Source organism: Corvus moneduloides, chromosome 3 (genome assembly GCF_009650955.1).
Source record: "Corvus moneduloides isolate bCorMon1 chromosome 3, bCorMon1.pri, whole genome shotgun sequence".
NCBI lineage: Eukaryota > Metazoa > Chordata > Aves > Passeriformes > Corvidae > Corvus > Corvus moneduloides.
In genome coordinates, this window is record NC_045478.1 from 87,869,036 (window position 1) to 87,891,374 (window position 22,339).

Here is a 22,339-nt window from a genome sequence, read left to right on the forward strand (position 1 = left end):
AACCCTGAATTATTCTGGCCTTTCTTGGGAAAAAAATGTAAAGACTCCATATCTACTTGGACAAATAACCACTCTTAAAACAGACCTTAAGAAGTGGACAAAAAGCCTACAACAAATGAAAAACACAGCTTTATTGCTGCAGTTAGGAAAAATGAGGATAAAATTAAATTGCTGCACTGGCTTAAATCTTGCAAAATAGGTGAAAAGAGTAGTACCTTATGTATAATAGCAGCTGAACAATCTTAAGAAACTGGCTATTCAAGTCACTAGAATAAAAGGACTCTAGAATAACTTAAGTGGAAAGAGACTTCCAGGAGGTCATCTAGCACAGCCCCTTCTTCAAAGCAGGTCTGATTAGATCAGCTTTCTGTATCAGGGCTGTGTCCACTCAAATCTTGAATACCTCCAAGGAGGGAGATCTGAAACTCCTCTGGGCAAGCTGTTTCAATACTTGACCACCTTGTCTTAAAAATACTCAGTCAACAGAACTGTATTGCAGTGTCTGGGGACAGATAACAAGAACTGTTTATAGAATGTGAGCCACCATTCCCAGAGATTTCCACCAGTCTGGAAACGACTGACCAGTATGTACTGGTGTGTTCTGCCAAGCCATACCATGAACCACCACCACCGGCCACTAGTATCATGCTGAAATAAAAAGGGCAAATGCACTCTTGAAAGTTATTGGCTCAGGAATTTCCAGAGATGGTTTTTAAATGCAGCTCAAGTCATGCTAGAGATGATATCCAAGTGGAGCAGGTACAAAGCAGGGCTATGAAAATGATTGATTATGGGGAATAGGGAGGAATAAAAGAGTTTGGTTGTTCAGAGAAGTCAAATGAAGACTTTGAAAGGCATCTTACTGCTCTCTGTTAAGTTCATTACCACTAATAGGTGTAATGGGAAGAAATAGATGAAGACTGTTAATTAGAAAATGTTTTAAACAAGAACATGGTGAGGCCTTGCAGCAGCCTTCAGAAGGAGCAGTTGTAAAACTACATGAAACAGAAACAAAACCAGACTGAGTTTGACATGGAGGTCTGCAGGGGCAGCCTTTTGCTCAGTATGCCATTTGTGTTTTTCAGGGTAGACATTGTGTTCAGGAGTAATTTGACTGGCATTTCAGTACATATGGTAGCATTTTGGTTGATCCTGTTGTGCCCTGTTATTTCCTGAGCACATGGACAGGAGTAACAGCATGTCTGCAATTTGCTTGGCAAATCCCAGATGGTCCCCAGGGCCTGCACCTTGCATGCTTGTCGAAGGCTTGACACATCATGGAAAGGCCCACATTAGGCCAGGGACTTTGCTGATGTTTCAGTAGACTGGGCATGATCTTTGTATGTGCATTTCTGCTGAGGAAGTCCAAGGTAAAGATATGTCAGCCCATAAGGAGAGACATTTGTGAGAGACTGAATGAGGTGTACTCAGTGTGTATGCTGGGTCCCTGTGCATTCCAATTCAGAGTATTTTTCCATGACTGAACAAAAAATAGCTATTTCCTTAGAATAGTGACTGAATTTTTTTCAATTGTGTGTTTTATTTGGCATAATTTTATGCTCTTACAAGCAATTAAAGCCAAATCATGCAACTGAATGTTTAGCTCGTGCATTTTAATCCACTTAAGGGTTTTGTTTTGGATAGCCTGTTGGTGAAGCAAACTAAATTAAAGCGAATTCCATCTGAAAGCTGGTTCTAGTATTTGTGATTATGAAGTCATGATTTGAAATTCTCCATAGTTGCAGCATTTCTATATTTTCTATTTAATTGAACAATTGTTACGTATTTAGTGATCATATATGGAGTAGAGTAATATGAGAGAATATATGAAACAGATATTTAACTGGAAAATAACAAGTTAGTGTTAAATGTATCTGTAACAGTGAGAGGGCTTAGGCAGAATGCAGAAATATCAATAAACAAATAGTAAGAGGCATGTGATGAATGAATGACATGTGAGTTCAAAATAAGGAAAAGAATGGAAATTAAAGGATATTGAAGAGGCTTATTTTGGAACAGGAAAGTATTGAGGAAGTAATGAAAAGAATAATTTCTATTCCACTATTTAATATTCAAAGAGAGAGAGTAGAAAATAGCCGTGCTGATGAGAGATGGAACAATCAATGGTTTGGAAAGGCTAATGCAGCTAAAAAAGAAACAGAAGCTGCCTGTCAGAAATGGGATGTCTGCCAGATAATCAGCTGAGGTTTGCATCAAGGTCAGTTACTGACAGTGACTGCAGTGTCTCTAAGTTTTTAGGCAAAAAAAGTCTTTGAACTAGATTGATCCATAGGAGTATTTACCCTGAATTCATGGAACTGCAGACTAAGTTGTATGAACCCCTGTTGTGTTGGTTTAGATCAGGTTTTGCCTAGCAAATCTCAGCATTATTGGATTTTGTGTCACGGGGAGTTTTTAGGAATGTGCAAAGATAAAAATAACAGCATATCTACTGCATTTCAAATGTCACCTTTTAGCACAAGCACAGACTTTTAACCCTGCTGACCACTGAGCTTCTGAGATTTTTTCTTGGGATGAATGACTATCCAAAGTACAGATTGGATAAATCCATGCAAATTTGCCAGCTTCTGGAACAAAACTTTCATCAATTTCTTGTAGTGCATAATTGCATGTATGATCACAGCTATTATTGTGGCTGTTTCTAAGTAGTTTTTATGCTGGTAACATGAATGAGTGTTTGATGTTTGGAGAAAGGAGTGTTTTTGAAAATGAAATCTGGAGCTTTTGCATCGCCATACTGGGAAAAGCTGAAAGCGAGGTGATCAACCATGCTGCAGCTTTCATGTACCAGCTTTCATCCTGACACCAATACCTTTCAACATGAGGGAGAGAACTTGTTTATAGGGAAGAGATGCAGTTTTTTTAAAGCTAATCAACTGAGTTTGTATATTCAGTAATACTTGTTGCAATCCACCTGAGAACTTACCCAGATTAAGCCAGACCTGTAACAGAAATCAAGGTATTACATAAAGATCTATTGGCAGGAGAAATTTTCCTGTCCAGGTTCTCTTTTAAGCTCAAAATCTACAGTCCTTGGTCCAGCAAAACTTAATGATTGTTTGAGTAAGAATTCCAGGATTGCCCCATAACTTCGAGAGATGTTAAGGTTTTTAGAAAAGGAATGAAGTGCATTGTTATGGTAAGTGTTGGGGTAGAATGAGAATACACCAAGATCTACACTTAATTTAAAAACAATTTTTTATTTTTAACACTATTGATTCCAAAAGGCAATAATTTTGATATAAGCCTTTTTTTTACCCATTACCAATACTTGAATAACAGTTGCTGTTCACATTTTATGGGTGGAGAGAATGATGTGATTGTTGTTCTTTGATAAGAAATAAAGTTCTGATTCATACCAGAACACTAACTTTGTGGGTGCATGTTCATTAAAATTTCTTTTTAGGAACTACTTAATTCCTGATTTTTTAATTATTATTTCTAAAAAATTATGTTTAAGATATAGTTCCAAAACTGCATTTGATGCCTTTGAGTTCAAAGAAATACACTAAAAAAATTCTTTTTTTTGAGCACCAAAAACTTGATCCAAATTTTGGGTTCAACTTGCTTTTGATTAGGTCAGTGTGTAAGGTCTTTGAAATTACACCTTAAATGCGTTTGAAAGCTGGAGCACTATTTTTAGGAAGCGAATAAAACTTTTTAGGCAGTAGATTTTATTAATGTATATTAAAGTAGATCAGTTATAGCACATATAGACTGGGGGGACAGGGTGTGCTTGGTAAGCAGAAATACAGTCCTATCGGAGAAATAACATATGCATTACAGAAATATATACTAAACCAGAATTTAACATTAAAGTATTTTTATTTGTTGTCCAAAGAAATAAATCCTTTTTTCTGAGCATAGGTGGAAGAAACCAGGTCATGGATCTCTTCTGGGCTCAAAGGAGAGTGTTAGTTTTAATAAATTTTTGGTGAAGCCCAGATATTGCAGCTTTCTATTGGGATTACAGTAGGAATTTTGAAGGAGAGCTATAGGAATGTTCCTTGTTCTTTATAGGGAAAATTTTTCTACAGATATAGGTTATTGTGCAAACAGAAACAACTCTTTTCCTTTTTGCCCCAGTGGACATTGGCACTGTTAGTGTGAATAACATGTAAAAACCTGGAACCTGGAGACCTTCTTTTGTGACTTTAGAAATCTGTAGCTGTGCAGCTTTGCCATGCCTGTGCAAAATGGGAGTAAAGTAATTTCTTATGAGTAACAAATGAATCACAGCCTGTTCACTGAAAGCACATCCTTATATCTTGTAGCCTCACTCAGCTATGCCAGATATTTATATGATGAGTATGCCATTTGATCAATTAATGGCTTCAAAAAGCAAACCAAGAACACCTACAGTTTTTGTGTTGTTTTCCCCTCTTTCCAAACTCAGTAAAAGCAACTTTTCCTGAGGTTGGCAAACGCTTTTCAACAGCTCTCTATAAATCTTTGAGAGTATTATATTTCTCCTTCCTGGAGGAAAATGTCCATGGTAGGATTCAAGCCAGTAGTTTTAAGTGATCCTCAGGGGCATGGCATTAGATTGCACTGTTGGTGCAATTTTATTGTCATCACATGAAGGCAGGAACTGTTGCATCAATGAAATTTTTGGACTGGGAAATTCTTGAGGCCAAATGCTGGCTTTGTTTCTGTGGCCAGCTTGAAGCAGAACTTGTCCAGTGTGCAGGAGTGAAGAACAGGGCATGAAGTGCTATGAAAAGGCTGGTCTGGGAAGATTGTGAAGACAAATCACATGTACTTGATTGCTTGTGCTGAGTAGGAGCAGGTGCAAAAGTGCCAGTCAGCTTTTTGTTGGAGAAGATGAGTAAAATTTGAATAGACTTGGTTCTTCCTTAAAGCAGTGCACCCTGCGCCAGATTTATTATTACAAGCAGCATGTAAGTAACAGACCCGTGCAAACACTGGAGCTGGATCTCCTGAGAAATTATATTTGTTCCCAGAGTTCACTTTAGTTGGAGAAGCTTTTCTTAGCAGATTTTCTTTCCCTCCAACTGGTTTGCAAGTTCAGATTTTTTCCAGATTCTTAAAGACTCAAGCAGCGCTTATCACTCTGTGTCACCAGGATGGCAGACCTGTGTGTCTGTGCTCCCCAGAGCCTCCACTGTCACTTGCTGGCACTTTTCTTGGGCTTTCCCGGGATTCACTCATGCAGGAGCGGGCACTGGTGTCATGTTGTGCCTCTGGAGCCATGGCAGCACTAGGCCTTGGGAAGCTGTTTGCCCAGGCTTGGTGCTGGGGACAGAGTTGTCCCAGGGCATCAAGGTTCAGCTCCTCAGGGCACATTTCTATTTCTCATGCTAAAATGTGTTTCTGAATACTAATTACCATTTACAAATATTTTAATGTCTGCTTAGGAACTTAGCTCTAGGGGAGAAAAAAAATTTATGGTAATAGTTTCAAAAGACCACAAAGGCCACATTTTTTAGCAAAGCATTTGGCTGACTTTACACTAAACATGCCCTCAAGTTCCATATTTATTTTTAATATATTACTTCTACATCTTCTCTTCCTCCACAGTGATTTTCCCTTGCTGAATAACATCCACTCAGCTTTCCTTATCCCAAACAGAGCTGTCAATCTTAAAGTTTAAATCGGCATCATCCTTTCCCAGCCCCAGCTGCCCTTGGCTTTCTTCAAGTTTTTGTCAGTGTGATCAAAGTATAGTGCACTTGTACCCATATATTTTAAAATAAATACTGGGTTTGTTTCTTTTGGATAGTACCCAGTCTATCACAATGGTCAAAATTGTTTCTAGAATCCATGGAGATAGTTATAGCATGTCATAATGTTGTGAGTAGTGTATTGTATTAATATCCTTACATCCCATGGGGAATTCAAGTTATGAAAAGTAACTGCTCCTGATAGTCAGGAATCTAAAGATTGTTTTTCTATATTCTCTAGCATGATTGATTAACAAACTCGGCTTAAAAGAAGAATATACCTGTGAACCTTTTCTGAATTTATTTTGACTGCACATGAGACCTGTTTTAAATTTTGAGCTGTGATGAAATGCATTTAACAAAGGTTATGGTATGATCAGTGGCAAAGCTATTAGAGAGAATTTCTTTCTACTGCCTTCATCCCTGTTTTTATTTATTTATTTTTCTCCCAAAATAAATATTTTTGTTTTGACAAGTTTTATTTTTCAAATTTGTATTTTATTTTAAATCTTCAAAGCAAAAGAAATCATTGCCATGGTGGATTATAATAGATGATACTTCTAAATGAACTTGTCAGAATTCTCTGTTATGGAAGCTGCCAGGATCCCAATATGAATGCAGGATGGGTCTATGAATTTAGAATTTGGACATCATGTATATGTTGTAAAAGCATGAATTTGATATGGTATGGATTATGTACTAAAAAAAATTGTCATATTCATATACATTTTATGAGTTACGGGATGAATAACATGTATTTGGTATAATAGTGTCAAAGATGCTGCATACTTAAGAGTATTCAGACAATTTCCTGCAAAACTGGGGTTTGAATGAGCAAGCTGTTGACTCTATTAACTTCAAACCTTTGTATTTCCAAGCACCACAATAATAGTGTTTCTGCTATGAAAATATGCAGTGTCTGACTGTAATACATACTGAGAACTGTTTAATTATAATATTTTGTCAGTGAAACATGGGTTGTCCCTTTATTTAACTTCTTGTTTGAGAGTTCTATTTCAAAGAACACTAAAATCAAGAATTGATCTAATTTTATGCACTCCAAATAAAGGAAGTTGGAGTAGATGGTGTCCAGAGGCTCCTTCCAACCAACATTTCTATCATTGTTTGATTAAAGATACTGCTATTAATTACTTGCAACCTCGCAATTTTGTCACCTTTGATAGACAGATGGTAACAGCTGCTTATAGTTTAACAGCTGTTTATAGTTTTCAGAGGAAGAGAAGTTTTTTAGAAGAAAAATGAGGCCAAGACAGAGCAATGTCAAATGCAGTAATAGGCCTATTCTTACTCAACTCTTAGTGAGCATGTACAGGCCTTAGTAGAGTTTGCTAATGAATTCATTTAAATTGTGAAATTCAGTGTAAGATAAACAATATCGGGTCGTGGTTCCTGTGAAGTTAGTCTGGAAAACAAATACACTAGAGACTGTACCTCATAAAGAGCTTGTATCCCGTGTTACAGATGCTCGTCTCAGGTGGGACAGAAGCAATTCTGAGAGTCAGAGCAAACAAGTTCTAGTTTTGGTAGTTTTCCCTTCACCTTGGGGACAGTGAAGTTCAAGTCATAAAGCGCTTTTGCCGAGACTGAGCTTTCCACTTACGTCATCAGTATTCCGGCTGGAGTTCTTAAGTTTTTTTTTTTCCTGAATCCTTGGGTTCACCCTGTTCTTTCATCTAATTCTGCTATTCAGAAAAGGAATGATCATCAAGCCATGTAAATTATATCCACTCTTCTATGTAGTTCATTGTGCTGTTAAGTAACTCTCTGTGTGTTTGATTTGTTTTGCAGGTAAGTAGCACTTAGCACCCGATAGTCAACAATTTATGGTAAGTATGTTGTGTAATTAGCAAAACTAAAATTGAACTCCTGTTTTATTCTTTAAAGGGAATAAACAAAGAAGGGGGTTAGTCATACAATAACATTTGTTTTAGATGCTAGTCAGAATGTTTGCAGATGTCATTGGGTTTACATTTTTCTCCTCAAAGTGTTATTCATCTGTTGCAGGAAGAAATAAATATAAATACTCAAGGCAATATTTCAAGGAAGTTGAGCAAACAATATTTACTTTAAACACAATAAACAAATGAGAGTTTATTTTTTGTTCTCAACTTCTTTCAGCTACAATAATCTTGGAAGTTCTTTTAACTAAATGAAAATCTCACACAAATGCAGTGTGTAAATGTTGGTGTCCCCATAACTTTTTTACTACAGGATAACTAAGACTCTTCTGCTCCTCCAGTCTTTGACTTGATGAAAATGCTATTAACACGGAGTTATTATCTGTCTAGTATAATGAATCTGAGTGTGCTTCCTAAAATATACCACTGTCATCTTCCTTCCCCTTCAGCTGGGGAAATAATCACAGAATGGTTGCAAGGGACCTCTGGAGATCATGTAGTCCGAGCCAACACTGGCGAAGAGACCACTAGAAGCATATGGTGAAAAGATATATCCTGGGTTACTATCAGGGCTCTGACAGGGATTGCCATCCTCTGTCAGTGCACAGTTGTTATAAAATAAATCCAGCTTTTCTAGTATACATCACTGCTCTCATTAAATTAAAGTCTTAATATGGTACTCAGTTGCTGCCCAAGCAACTTTAAAAATCAAATGCTCATTTTTAGCTTTTTTAACTTCCCAGCCTCTCCAGAGGCAGTTGTTATACTGTTAGTATACTGTGAAAGGTGTTACAGCTTTGCACTGCAGTGTTGGGAATTTAATAAGTGTACATGGCACATTTTTTCTTGTGGTAAGACTGATAGACTCTCAGCACTTGACACTGATGCTGTTTGAGCATTTGATCCTCTTAGAAAGTGACTGTTTTCCTCCCTGTAGTTTTAACTTTGTAGAACATTTTTTTTGTTATTGCTCAGCTCCATAGGATTCTTACTTGGTGGGTTTTTTGTTTGTTTGGTTTGGTTTGGTTTTTTAATAACATTTTTTCCTTTATTCCCTTCACAGGTGCCATTTTTTGTCTTGGGGACATTTTTATTTTGAATTCAGATTGTTCTCTTTAACTGATCACACGACTCACTCATCCTTAGTCACGGAGGATTTTTCTTTCAAGTTTGCTGTACATTGACAACACCTGTAAGTTTATGATCTAGTCTATGTTTATTTTAAATTCTAGTAATTCAGTTGTGTTTGTTATACCAGTGCCCTGATTATCTGATCTTCTTTGACTATGCTTTCTCATTTTCCCATGGCATCTTCTCCAGAGGTTTACTTGTGCTACCTGCTTTCTGTCATCTTTTGTAAACCGTTCTGCCAGAGGATTATTGCTCTACATCAACTGTCACTTTTTTCCCTGACAATTTTTTTTAATGCACATTTGTGTGTGCACATACGAAAGTGTGGTAGATGTGAATTCGCATTTAAATGGCTGACAGAGAAATAAAATATGTCTGCAGGGGAGGGACCCCAACATATGTCCACTAAAACTGTCTAGACCCAAGTCGAACAGAGGGTTACATATTCTTTGCAGAGGTCAACTCTGAATTTCTTCTGCCCTTTGAGACACCATTATCACCTTGCATCACCATTTTATCTCCTGCGTGCTAAGTTGGTTATATTGTTGTGTTTCCATAAACCTAATTTTTTGAAGGTGGGTCACAGGGCTGGTATAGACAAATAGGAAGGATGAATGGATGCTTTTCATTTTTGTTTTCATTTGTTCTGTCTGCTCAGAAGTGAGGAGGTGAGTCTTACAGTTCTTCCTGGCAGACTCAGCTCACGGTTCCACTTCAGGAAAGGATTTCAAGAGGTGATTTCCTAGCTTTAGTGCCTCATGTTAGGCCTGGAATTAAGAAAATCTAAAAGGACCTGCTGATTAGGACTTGGCTACCCCAATTCAAATCACTATGTAGTTTTTTTTGCTGAAAAAGTTACCTCTGAAGAGCAGAAGTAAAAAAAGAAAACAACCTACCCAGTGCTAATTGAAAATGTATATTTTGGAGTTTTTTAACATACTTTTTACAAATCTTTCAATATGTTCTCCTAAGATTGTACACATGTCCTAGCACATTTTTCACCTTCCAGCAGAAATGGAGTATATCATATGTACTGCTCATACTGCAAAAACAGTGAGTCTTTTGGGTAAAGTGAGGACTGAAATGAATAACAAGACTATCTGAAAAAATATGACGCATCTCTTCAAAATAATATCCCTTATTCTTGAAGTGTCAAATACATTTTGTGCAGTTTTTCCACAGACTGGTTATTTAGACTGAAATAAAATTAATTCTTTAAAATTTTCTCATATGTGAGAAATTTCTTGTACCTTCAGCTGTGTTTAATTTTGTTGTGGAAAATGGCCTCAAAGGCAATGCCTTACATGCATGAAACTTCCTAGAAAAGTGACTAGTGAGTACACACCTATGCAGTTTATGGCAATATTTCTAGAGGTAGTTTTTCTTATTTGCTTTTACCTGGGAGCTGCTATGCTGAAGCAGTTGAAAACAAGTTATTTCTTCAAAGAAACTGGTGAAGATTTGTGGTCTAAAAAATTTTTTTTACCTCGTATTCTGGATGAGCCTGTTTATTAGAAAGAGCCTTAAGAGAAAGATCATCTTACAATAATATGTTTACTGTGGTTTGGGCTGGGCACTGTAGGGCATCTTCCCCAGACAGGCTTTCTGACAGTATTGGAAAGGGAAGTCAGTCCTCATTTACCCTGGCAGCAAGCTGCAGCCATGATCATTTCCTGTTTCACCGTAACATTTCAGGCACTGTTTCTTTGCTGTTTTTTCTTTGGTACCTCTTTTGCTTTTGTACTCTTAATTTTGAAACAACACAAAATTCTGCTCAGAAAATTTTCCTTATATTTTCCTAAGAGTATCATGAGCATTGTAACAAGATTTGTAATATAGCAAACATCAGCTGAAGTGATGGTACTCTTCCCTTTGTCTCAGGAGTTGTACAGTACTTTCCTTTTATAGGCAGTCAAGATTAGCTCTCCTGTTGGCTTTAGATGGTAGGGATTTACTCTCATATAGCACCAAAAACCATGAGCAATAGAAAGAATTACACTGGAACCAATGCATCTATCTAAGTAAAGCAGTTAGATTAAGTATTTATTAAAATAATAATAAGATATCAGTTCATCTCTGTTTGATGCCATCTTACCCTGCACCTGTCACATTCCCCATTTTATAACTCTTTCCTTACTGTAATTCCATCAGTGAAGGAAAGAATAAGAACAGTGGCTGTCTAAGAGATGTATCTGAGACTCTCAGTTCTCAATGAGTTACCCTGATACATTAGTGTCTTGTGGTGCTTCTAAATGTTTTATGCTAACTGCCTTATTGGAATGCAAGATGAAAATTTAGGTGCTATCTTGAAAATGTGAAAGGTATGATCCCACTTTCACTAGGCTTTCTAAAAGCTTTGGAAAAGGGATGATAGCAAAAGGGATGTTTTATATAGCAAGAAGACAAGGCACTAATTTTTTGCATCCAAAGATGTAAAATCTTTGTTTTGTGTCAGAGGATAACAACCTGAGTGTTTGACTTACAAAAAAAAATGGAAGGAAGTGACTGAAAATTGTGTAGTTCACTAGTTGTTGAAATGTAACAGGTAGCTAACCTATTTTGGTTGTTTACTTCTATTTCTTTAACATGCTTTAAAACAAATACTTTTCTAACTTTTTTAAATGTTAAAACTTGCATCAAGCAGAAAATATGTTGATTGGTTTCATGAGAATGAAAAGGTCTTAATCTGATGCTGTTTAAATTTCCCAATTTCTTGGGTGAAGGAGTGTTTATAAACCATCAATTTCACTGCTCTGTTTTCTTAGTGTGCCTCAGGAGGAAGATCTGAGGGACCACATCTGGGTTTACAAGAGAATGTCCTTCTTTTTGTGATTTTCATCCTTTTTCCTGTCTGCATGCCCTTTCCACAGTGGTGCAAATTAACTTCTGTGGTAGCTTTGATGATGTTGGGTGCTTGCCTGCAGTCTGGGTTGACCAAGATAATGTCCCTGAGCAATCAGGTGCTGCTAGATCTAGTGATGATCAAAATGGTTTGTTGGGATGAATTCACAATAGTAGCTTATGGAGGAATTTCTGTTCCCTGTTACAATTTTTTTCTAAGCTTTTATTGTTTTCTGTGTAATGCTTTCAGAACAACAGCCATTTTGCTAAGTTGATTTTGAAGCTGAAAAGAAACAACTGAAGTATGTTTATGCCCCGCTTAGAGTAAGAGGGTTGCCTGGGCCCTGTCACTGCTACTGTGTGGGCCCTCTCCTCTACATGCAGATCATCCTGAGCGTGGGCAAGAGCGGGATCTCCTCCTTCAGCTAATCAGGGTAATCTGGTTGTGAGCAGGGATGCTGGTATCCCTGGTATGCTGGCTGTGCCCAGGATCCCATGCCCTGTAATTCAGCGAGTGACTAATATGGAAATTAGGCATATTTTTTGACAATAAAAATAACAGGATCTTGTAAAGAGGGCAACAAGCCAGTTTCAGTGGAGGTGTGCCTGCTGAGATGGTAAGCTGTGATTAAGCTCATTCTGAAAATAATTTAGCTCTTTTTGGAAGGAAACAATTCAGCATATATAAGCTGAGAGTCCTTGGCAGGGGTTAGTCATTGTCTAATGTAACTACAGCAAAAATTCAAATCCTATTCCTGTGATGAGCTTCCATGTGGTTATCTGAGATACGGTCATTTGTCAAAACTTAATGGACCACAAAAAGTGGTCTCAACAAGTGCATCTATATTCATGTTTTCATTCAGCTCGGGGTGTTCCTCTAAAGTGAATTTCCCAATCCGTCCCCTTTGGTTGGTTTTGGTTGAGCAGCAGAACATGTAAGAACATGAAATTGATGCTTTTTTTATGAGACTAAACTAGAGGATGTTCTCAGGGAGTCTTGAATGCCCACCAAGTACAAGTGAGCTTCGGGACAAGGCATCAAAGCAGAGCTAGTCTGAAGTTTAAACAAAAAACCAGAAAAATCTGAAATACATACAGTAGGGATGACAAATCCTCAGCACCAAAGTTTGGTCTATACACCCGTTCCTATTTGTCTATAATACCTGCTAACATGTACATAAACCAGTGCTACTGTAAACCTTTTGGATGCTTACTGCTTCATGGAGTTAAACCATCTCCATTTTGGACAAAGATACTGTGTCCACTTTTGTAATTTATACTTCTATTGTTCCTGCATAAAATTTTACCCTGCAGTGCTTAGTACTGGTAAAATACCACAGAAATGTGTGTCATTCTGCACGTTGGGAAGCAAGTGTTAGTATGTGAGGACTGTCAAAACTGAGAATTATGGAAGGGGTGTTCTGCCCAGTTTTTAAATGCATTTATGTGTATTTAGCATTTCTTCATCTGCAAAAACAATTCTCAATTGTATCCACAAAGAAGAGAAAGTATCCTTGCTTTGATGTTAGAGATGCAAGAACCTCTCCCTTCAGCTGCAGAGTGCAACTCACTCTGGAGAGCTGTGTACTGATGTGCTGTGCCTTTTCCACATACCCTGAAGAATGAGTCCAAAGCAAAAATGACTCTTTGGGGTCAATGACAAATAAACCTTCCCTCCTGTTCTTACAGGTGGTCCTTAATCCTTAGAAAAACCAGAGCAGCTAGGTGTGTTGGGGCATTGTTGCTGTGTAGCAATCCTACATATACTTTGGAGAATGAAGATTGCTGTGAGATTTAGCAATATTCCAGGCACTGCGCAAAGCTTCAGCACCTCTCCATGTACCAGCTGAGCATGTTTGAGTAACAACACAATGATTGAGCTCATGAAGTTGCTGAATGAAGTTCAGTGTTACTGAAGGCTGAGGCGAGAGGTCATGAAATGGCTGGTGTGACAAGTATAAACCAGTGTGGCAGTGTTAGGGGGACTGTGGTGAATGAGAGAGAAAAACTGACTGAAAAAGGAAAGGGTAAAGAAGAGATGAGTGCCCTCTAAAAGACATTCATAGTCCATAACAGAGTCCAACAAAGTTGTTTTAATTAGTAACACTGAAGATGGATTAGAAAATTGCTCCTGGACCACTATTATTCACATATGTGGTGAAGTTCATAAAGATTTAATTTCAGCAGTAATAGTTTCCTCTTATAAATAACAATCTCAAGCTGCTACACAGAGGAGGTTGTTGTTATTACCCTGTTTCTGTGTGTGGTGAGGTGAGATGCTGGAGGGGTGGGGGGAAATTACTTGTTTGAAGTCACTCAGCTGATCCAAACAGATTGAGCAGCAATTCCCAGTCTCCCTAAAGTATCAGAGCAGTGCTCAGTGTGTGCAGTATATATAAACCAACAAACAACAGTCTGTGGCTCTGCGGCACAGGATGGGGGTGCTCACCCAGCCTTTGGGAGCTGCCTCCTCAGCCTGAATAGTGGCTGCATCTGGGATGGGGGAAAGAAGACTGGGAATAGACTTGTCTTTCTCCCAGAAGTGACCAAGGTTATCCAGTTTCTACCAAAAGCTATGTGCAGCCATGCAAAATTCCAATATAATCTAAGTCTGTGGGTTGAATGGTTTATATGAGCTACTGTGGTGGCCAAATTTTGTTGAGTGGCAATACTGTCAGCAAGTTGTCCCTCATCATTTTGTAGGTATTAATAAGTTCATTTTGTGTTCTTTGGTAGTGCTTATTATCTAAATTATTTTAGATGGTTTGTGTCAGTTCAGTAAATACTGGTTATGATTTAAAAAGCATTTTCACAGGTGCTTTACTACATTTGTATTCAAGAGGCATATGCTCCTTTTGCATACATCATATGGAGATGCAGCCACTTTCAGAAGCAGATGTTTCACCCACATACGGGTGAATTTCTGTAACATGAAGTAGAGGCTTCTCTGTCACAGAAAACCACTGTCAGTCCCAAGTCTTTGGTCTTGTCGTTTGGTTCCAAAGTGTGCAAATGACTTCCAGGCATAAAACATCTCCAGAAAGCATTTGCAACTTTGCATGATTAACCTGATCCAAGGGCTTCCTTCTGTCAAAGCTGCTGGAAACTGGATAGTGTGTGTCATTTGCCAGAGAAGCGTCGGGCTCTAGTTCACCGTGCTCGCGGCAGGGCTCAGACTCGGGCTGTGTTCATGGCATGGTGCTGGGTTATGCATTAGTTACCAGATCCACTTTCACACCTTCGGACTGCTGGTCTTCCAGACTTCCGAGGGAGGTCCGACCACGTCAGGATGGGTGTGGGAAGGGTGAAAGTGAAGCAAGGATGTGGAGGAGGCGGGTCTACAGGATTTCCGGAGAGCCCTTTGGCCGCCGGGCTGTCCTTTCGCTGGGGCTCGCTGCCGAGCTGCATTCTGCCTGCTGTCCAGCAGATGGCAATGATGTGCCAGGAACGCTGCCTCATCCCGGTTCGGATCGGAGGCATTGCCGCTGCCCCAATCCCGATGGATATGCCAGGTTCCCCAGGATGCTACCTTTTGGTATTTTTTCTCCAGGTTATCTTCTCCTCATTCCGTATAAGCTATCTATGCTGACGTGATAGCACGGTTTTGGTCTGCGTTGCCGACTCATGATATTTTGGCTTTGATTTAGTTAACCACTTGCACAGATGTCACTGATTCTGTGTGATCTGTAGACCTCTTATGAAATGCCATGATAAAGGAGGACAGGCTACATGATTTAATGGCCCCCTTCCAGACCTTAAATATTATGAATCTCGCTTCTATAGTGGAGTGTAAAGATGATTAGGACTTCCTACACTACGAAGGAAGAAATGGAGATGTTTAAACTGAAACTTCCAAATGTATTTCTCCTAATTCCACACCCTCAGGGTGGTCAACTGCCTTAGATAACAGGAATTTTAATTACCTTTAATAACTTGCCAGGGAAAAACACTATTTATGTGCCATATCTATTACCTTAGTGGTACGATTAACAAGCTGCTCTTGGGAATGGTTTCTAATGCCTGGTTTCTAATGCCTGCTTTCTATTGCCTAGTTTCTATGTAAATATCCAAAAATACCCAAATTTTGGATATGCTGGGGGTTTTTAGCTACCACTTAACTATATGGAAACTGGACTACATTTGGTAAGAATTGCCTATAAACCAAAGTGTCCATTCTTTGGATAGACTAACCAGTAAAAAACCCACAATAAAATAATAATAATAACAACAATAATAATAATAACAGATAAATTGTTAACATTGCATACAGTGATAGGAACTTTTGAAGATGCATTGCTGTCCATCCGTTTTTTTAGGCTTTTCAATCCATTCTATCAGCATAATGCCTAAGTGAGTAACTTGATATAAAATCAGCATTAGAGATTTTCTGGATTCTGATACCTGATTTAAAAGTTATATGCTTATCCTGTAAAAGATATCTATGTATACAATGTATGCATGCACTGCTGCAGGGAGAAATATTTTTTACTCCAAGGCTGTTGGTTTTTTTTTGTAATGCAGCCCTTTTAAAGCTATTCTGAAAGGAGGTGCAGTCACCACTAATTCCTGTATAAATTCAGCATAATCACTCAGAGAAGAGACCCTTTATTTAGTGAGTTTAAAGCTCATTATACAATTTTGTAGGGGGAAAATTACCATGCCTGTAAATTAGCTGCATTTCCTAATGAAATAACTTGGCAATTTTTTCAGCCTCCTTTGATAGGAATAAGAATTATAGTGGCCTTGGAAAGTAAAATCATGCTATTCCTACTAGCAGTTTCTCCAATTGTAGAAGAAATTATAACTTTGAACACATTTTGATTCAGATTAATCTCAACAAGTAACAAAAGCATCTTTTGTCATGGTGTTTTTTCATCTCGTTTCCACCGCTTTTATTAGAGCCTAAAGCCAGCCCCATCAGCCTTACTCCTGGTGTATGATGACACAAATTCTCTAGGGGCATGTGGCTTTCTCAAGCAATAAAGCATCATTATGCTGCTCATTTCTGAGGATGCACTATTTCATGTGTGAGTTGTGTGTTCAAGGGACAAGCCAGCAGAACTCATCATGTTAATTTTCCCCAAAAACGAGGCTTTCATCCTCCCATCAGGCTTGCAAAGGCAAGTGCATTTACCATAGGTGTCTGTACTTGTCTAATTCTGTCCTGACACTTGTAGATGGCAGCAAATAGATGGCATTTTAAGTGCTCTGACTGCAGCTACCAGCAGCAGGAGTGGTAAAAGACAAAATAATTGTTCTGGAGCTGGCTGTCCTCTTCCGAGCAGCAGCCTCGGTGCACAATAACAAGCCGAGCCGGTGCCTGTGGCTCTGCAGTGCGTGCACAGCCGTCTGCTGAGCCAGGTGTTGTGACTCCACTTCAGCAGCTAAAAGCAGAGGTACATGGACCTGCTGTGAAATTGAAAATCATTTTAAGAATGCCTGAAATAATTGCTTTTTCCTGAAATTGGTTATGTTTTATAATATAGATATTAATCATAGGTACTTATAGGGTGAGTTTGGTTTTCTTTCATTTGGGAAAGGTATAAATTTAGGGCCATATGGATTAGCAGCCTCAGGGTTTCTTTTTTCTCTTCCTGCTTTGGCCAGTTTTCAGCTGTATAAAATAAAGGTTTAAGAATAGTTTGGCTTTGAAAAATAACATTCAGACCGGCCATAAAAAAGTATCCAGAAAGGTCATCTCAGTGTGTGGGTGCTTTCTTCATTTCTTCACACAATAACTCTGTTTGTTCTATGATAACAGGAAGCAGTGAGTTCTTTGAAGTCTTTTTCAGTGTATTAGAATTAGTGAAAGATTAAATGGGGGTTTGTTACATTTGATCAATATGAAACTTCATGTCAGCATGAACAATATTCCTTCAGCAGTTAGGACCTGGTACTGAAAGTCCTGTGCTGGACAGTGGTTTTGGGTCAGGCTACTGAAGAAAAAGGTCAATAACTGGTTTCAGAGTTGCTTGTGGTCCAGCACAGAAAAGCAAAGCCATTTCCCAAATACAGGTTCCTTTGATTTTTGTGTAGATTCCTATTTAAAACATAGGGCTGTCCATACTTGTCAAACAGGTCAGCGTGTTGAAAAATCATATTTCTACTTTGGATGGAATCAGAATGTAGCTTCCTGAAGTTAGTGTACATAGGTCTGAATTGTCAATACTTCTGGGTTTGCACACTTGTAGTGGTTTGGTCCAAGATACTCATTACTGTTTATCTTCTGTGAGATAAGAATTAGGAGAAACGCTAAGCAGGCACCAAACTTGAAAGAATATAAAGAAGTTTATTAACAGACCTAAAGAAGAAAAAAAATCATACTACACCTTCAGAACTCTCCTCCTCCCCCCACCTTCCTCCCTTCTCCCACTGACAATGTAAAAAGACAACCCTTAAGATGTTCAGTCTGTTTACCACTTCCATAATAACCTCGTTCAGTCTATTTAGAAAGAGAAGTCTCTTCTTGCTTGTGCTATGAAAACATTATCACAACGAGACAGTCGCCCACTTCCAAATATTGTTCAGTCCATTTAGGAAGAGGAGTCTCTCTGCCTGCATGTGAGTCCCTTCCCCCGACTTGCAGCTTTTCCCACAACTGCTTTCGAGGGTCCACTCTTGAAGTTTTTTGGGGTAAAATTTTAAGGTTGAGCCAAAAAGAACAAAAGTTCTCTTTGCCCATCTCTGGGAGCATTTCATCTTTAAGAACAGAGGCCCTTCTCCTTTCCTGGGAGCAAAGGGTCCTCCTCATCTTCATCTTTAGGACTATCTCTGGGAGCATCTCTAGGAACTGAGGTTTTCTCCTTTCCCTTTTGGAGCAAAAGTCCTCATCCCTTCCATCTCTCCCTGTCCAAACTTCTCATGAAATTACAGCTGCGTCAGCATCTGCCTATCTCAGCGCAGGTGCTTTTCCTTACGAGTTGAACACTCCACCCCCCATATCTTCATGAAATTACAACAGGATACTCTGATATATCATAGCTTCACAACAGAATTTCAGCTTTAAGCACCTCCTCTTTCTCTTCCCTCAGGTTTTCAGCTCTTCACAGCAATAAAAGGGTTAATCTCACCTAGGCCTAGCAGCTGGAATGTTTCTTATCGCAGTGGAGAGGGGGGAGAGCCGAGCCGCTCCGGCTGCCCACAGCAAGGCACTGGGGGGGGTTCCATGGCTGGAACAGGTCCATGGCTTCAGGATGGCCGTGGCCCGGCCCGGCCTGGCCCGAGCAGGGCCTGGGCCGGGCCCACTGGCCCCCACTCGGGGCCCGCAGCCACCTGTCCCAGCGCCGGAAACGAGAGAGAGCTTGGAGGGGGAGTTTGCCTATTCTTAAATGTGGATCACAGAGGCGGTCACAACTTTAAGTGGCTTCAAGAATTGTCCATATTCAAACTGGCCAGCTGATAGGTTCTGTTAGGTCACAGAGGAAGCTGTAAGCACCTCTTGGCAAGGACATCACTTCCGGGACTATGCTTGCTAACCTACGACAACGCTACTACAGATTTTCAGTGCTCAACAGTAGATGCTCATCACTTCTTAAAGGTGATGTATTTCTGCTTAGCATTTTCAGCATCTGAAGACAGACCCCTGAGAGAGTCACAATACTAAAATTCATTCTCTTTCGAAATGTGAAAACAAAACAGTGTGACTTTCCTAGGGCAAACATTTCTGTGAAAAAGATATTTACTTCTGATGAAATTAAAGTTTTTTGTTTGATTCCATCCTTGATGTATTTTATATTTATAAATTGAAAAGAGAAGTAAGATTGGTTGTTGCAGATAACCAATAGCTAGCATAAACAAAGCTATAGGATGAAGGAAATGAAAAATAAGCAAATCTGAGGTGAAAGGTGAATTACTCCATTGCTATTCTGATAATTAGAGAGAAAAAATTAATAGTTGCCATAAAGTATTTTAAACACGAGAGCCTCTTATTAGGTTCTTCAAGACTGTAATGAATCACTTGCAGCCACATACATTCTTTGTGTAGTGGTGTACAGTGCTAGCGTTTCATTAAAACCCAGTTCAATAATAATGGGTCACTCAAGATGTCATTTTCTCTGGAGAAGGTTGGGAAGCCGAATGCCTGCTGCTTCATCCCTCATGTGCTGTGCCAACACACTGAGCTGAGTAGGAGGAGAGTGCCAGCTGAGTCGCGTTCCAGAAACCCCCTTGGTCTGGGTGAAAATGCTCATATGAGTCCTGGGAGCAGAGGGATGGGCATAGGGCAGAGGGCCGGCAAACACATAACAGGGCAGCAGATGGACAGTGTGCCAGAGAGCACAGGCACAGAGTTCTGAGAAAGACATTGGAAGTCACAGTCAAATTCCTACCAAATGGAAGTCCCACGGTTAAGAAGAAAAAATTCATAGTAATAGTAACTAAATGCAAGTTGTATATTGTCCTAGTGACAGAGTTTTTTGACTTTAACAATTTTTTTTTTTTTTTAGCAACAGTCATGGGTTAAATACTCACAGCTCCTGTGCTGCCCTAGTGCCTTAGCTAGTTTGCACTGGTAGTAAAGTTAAGAGAAAGATGGGTAGACAAGTGGTTGGAGATGCTCTGATTGTCACCTGTTTTGTTAATCTCTTAAGGAAAAAGATATCAGAGGGCCAGATTTTGTCTAGTACGTTCCATGTTACTTTTGTGGGATAGGATGTAAAGAGTAAAAAGGTGCACCTTGCTGCCCAGTGGGATTTGGGAATTGAGAAACATTTTGATAACAGACAGTTCTCTGGAGGTATCACTGGTTTCCTGAGTGAGTCCTTACAGACTGTTGGGAACCACGTTACCAGTTAATCATTCCATCCTCACAGGGTGTAGGGTGCTCTCTCATGAAGTATGCAGTAAATATAAAACATTTTCCCAGGCAGCTGAAGGAACCTGAAGCCCTGTCCTGCACCATTTTCTGCTTGTGACTTAACCTTCCTTTTGAAATATATCTCACTGGCATTACGAGAAAACACATTAGGCTCCTGGAATTGTGCTTGGAGAAAATGAAGAGCATCATAAGTTCTGTAGTTGCATGCTATGGTTTTGTATTTTACTTCAAGAAGATTTTTTTGCAATTAGATTTTTGACAAAATCAACAAAGTACGAACACAGGGAGCAGAGTCATTTTGATAGAGAGCGGACCTGTCAGTAGCTGCTCAAGGATTCTTTCTAATCTTAAATATGATTTAATGCTCTGTGAAAAGAATTAAGAATCCTATTTTACACTGAAGCATGCTGTTAATGTGCATATAAAAACCTCAGCAGTTTTATTGACAGTTATGAATTTACAGCTGCTGGTGGTGAATTTTTTTAAAAGACTGCTTCCCTTTCCCCAATTCTTTGCAGACCATTGTCATAATTTGCTATTAGCTAAGGCAGAACCTCATTTAGCAGAAATGCATAGGTCTTCAATTTCACTGTATACATCAGGAAAAAAGAAAATCAATGTGAAGCCAGACTTAGTCTGCTGATGCCAGAGATGACTATCTGTAGCATATAGAAAGAAACCCTGGCTCAGATTAGGTTTTTTTTACCATTTGGATGTTAAAAATGACAGAAAGAGGCTACAGCTGGTGACAGTTCTTGTGACTATTATCCTCTGCTTAAATTTGGTGTTAAGCCTAGAGACTGTCAATGTGTGTACCAAATATTTCAAGTACTCAGTATTAATTTAGCATTAATTTATATTTATTATTATCAGCTATATTAATTGATGGGAGGATGAGTATTAAGAAACAGTTTGTGCATTTGAAGTTTCATGTTTACATTGGATATCCATTGTGTGCTTGTGTGCAGATGATTGCCACTCACCCAGGACTATATGGGTATGTGTATATATGTGTGTGTGTGTGTATATATATATATATATATATATATATACACATATACACATAGGTGTTTCTTTATGCCTGTGTACATGTACCTGACATTCTAGCCTATTTATATATAAGAACATGGGTCTGAATGATGCTTCAAATCATATGTTCACAATTATTTTTATGATATTTATAAAGTATCTAATCATCAAGTATATAAAGGGGTGAAGATAATTTTTGTTTTCAAAGAAGAATTTCAAAAAAATCAGCCAATGCCCAGCTTGCAAAGTCCAGGCTTCACAGGAGGGGTCTCTCTGTGACTCATTGCAAACACAACTATAACTAGAAGTGACCTGAAGCTGGTTAAGGGTGCTGCCTGGCCAAGTAAACCCAGTGAAAGAAATGGACATAAAAATAAAAGGTTTGTGTGTTGATATTAATTTTTGGTCTAGGTGGAGCTTCTGTTAAGTTGACTGTCACTGAGAAGATTCCTTATAAATTATGCTCTTTAAACTTGCTAAAAACCCCTCAAGGAATAGATGTTCATGCATTTTTTGAAAATTTGAAAGTTGTTGTTCTGTTGGATCTAATGTAGACCTGTTTTCCCCTTTTTTATTACAGTTCCCATGATGTCTTTTACAGAAATGGCTTTGAAAAAATGTCTCAGAAGTGCATGTTGGCCAAAAAATATATTTCTTAGTAGAAAATTATGCTTGATGGTGAATGAGAATTTTTAGTAAAACATTAAGAAAAAATAAGAAACATTTGAGAAAATGGGAAGGTGTGATTGTAGCAATTCTGCTTTTGAAACTGAAAAAGCTTCCTTAATTAATTTTTTTCTAGCCCTGCTGAAGCTGCTATTCTGGCCTGTGGAAAATGACATTGACTGGTCTTGACATTATAGTATGGAGATATTCTTTATGACTCTATACCAAGAAGA

General features: G+C 38.7%; 1 protein-coding gene across 8 annotated transcripts in view; it reads left to right on the forward strand.

The window, feature by feature from the left end:
- Positions 1-22,339, forward strand: part of SMYD3 (SET and MYND domain containing 3) — a 397,555-nt gene that overhangs the window by 198,517 nt on the left and 176,699 nt on the right. The window contains exons 1-2 of one of the 8 annotated variants that reach the window (XM_032102635.1): positions 7,531-7,552; positions 8,688-8,816. The exons of the other annotated variants lie outside the window; for them this stretch is intronic. The gene's annotated coding sequence lies outside the window, so the exon portion shown is untranslated. Of the gene's footprint in view, positions 1-7,530; positions 7,553-8,687; positions 8,817-22,339 lie in introns of those variants that run through there. 8 annotated transcript variants of the gene reach the window in all.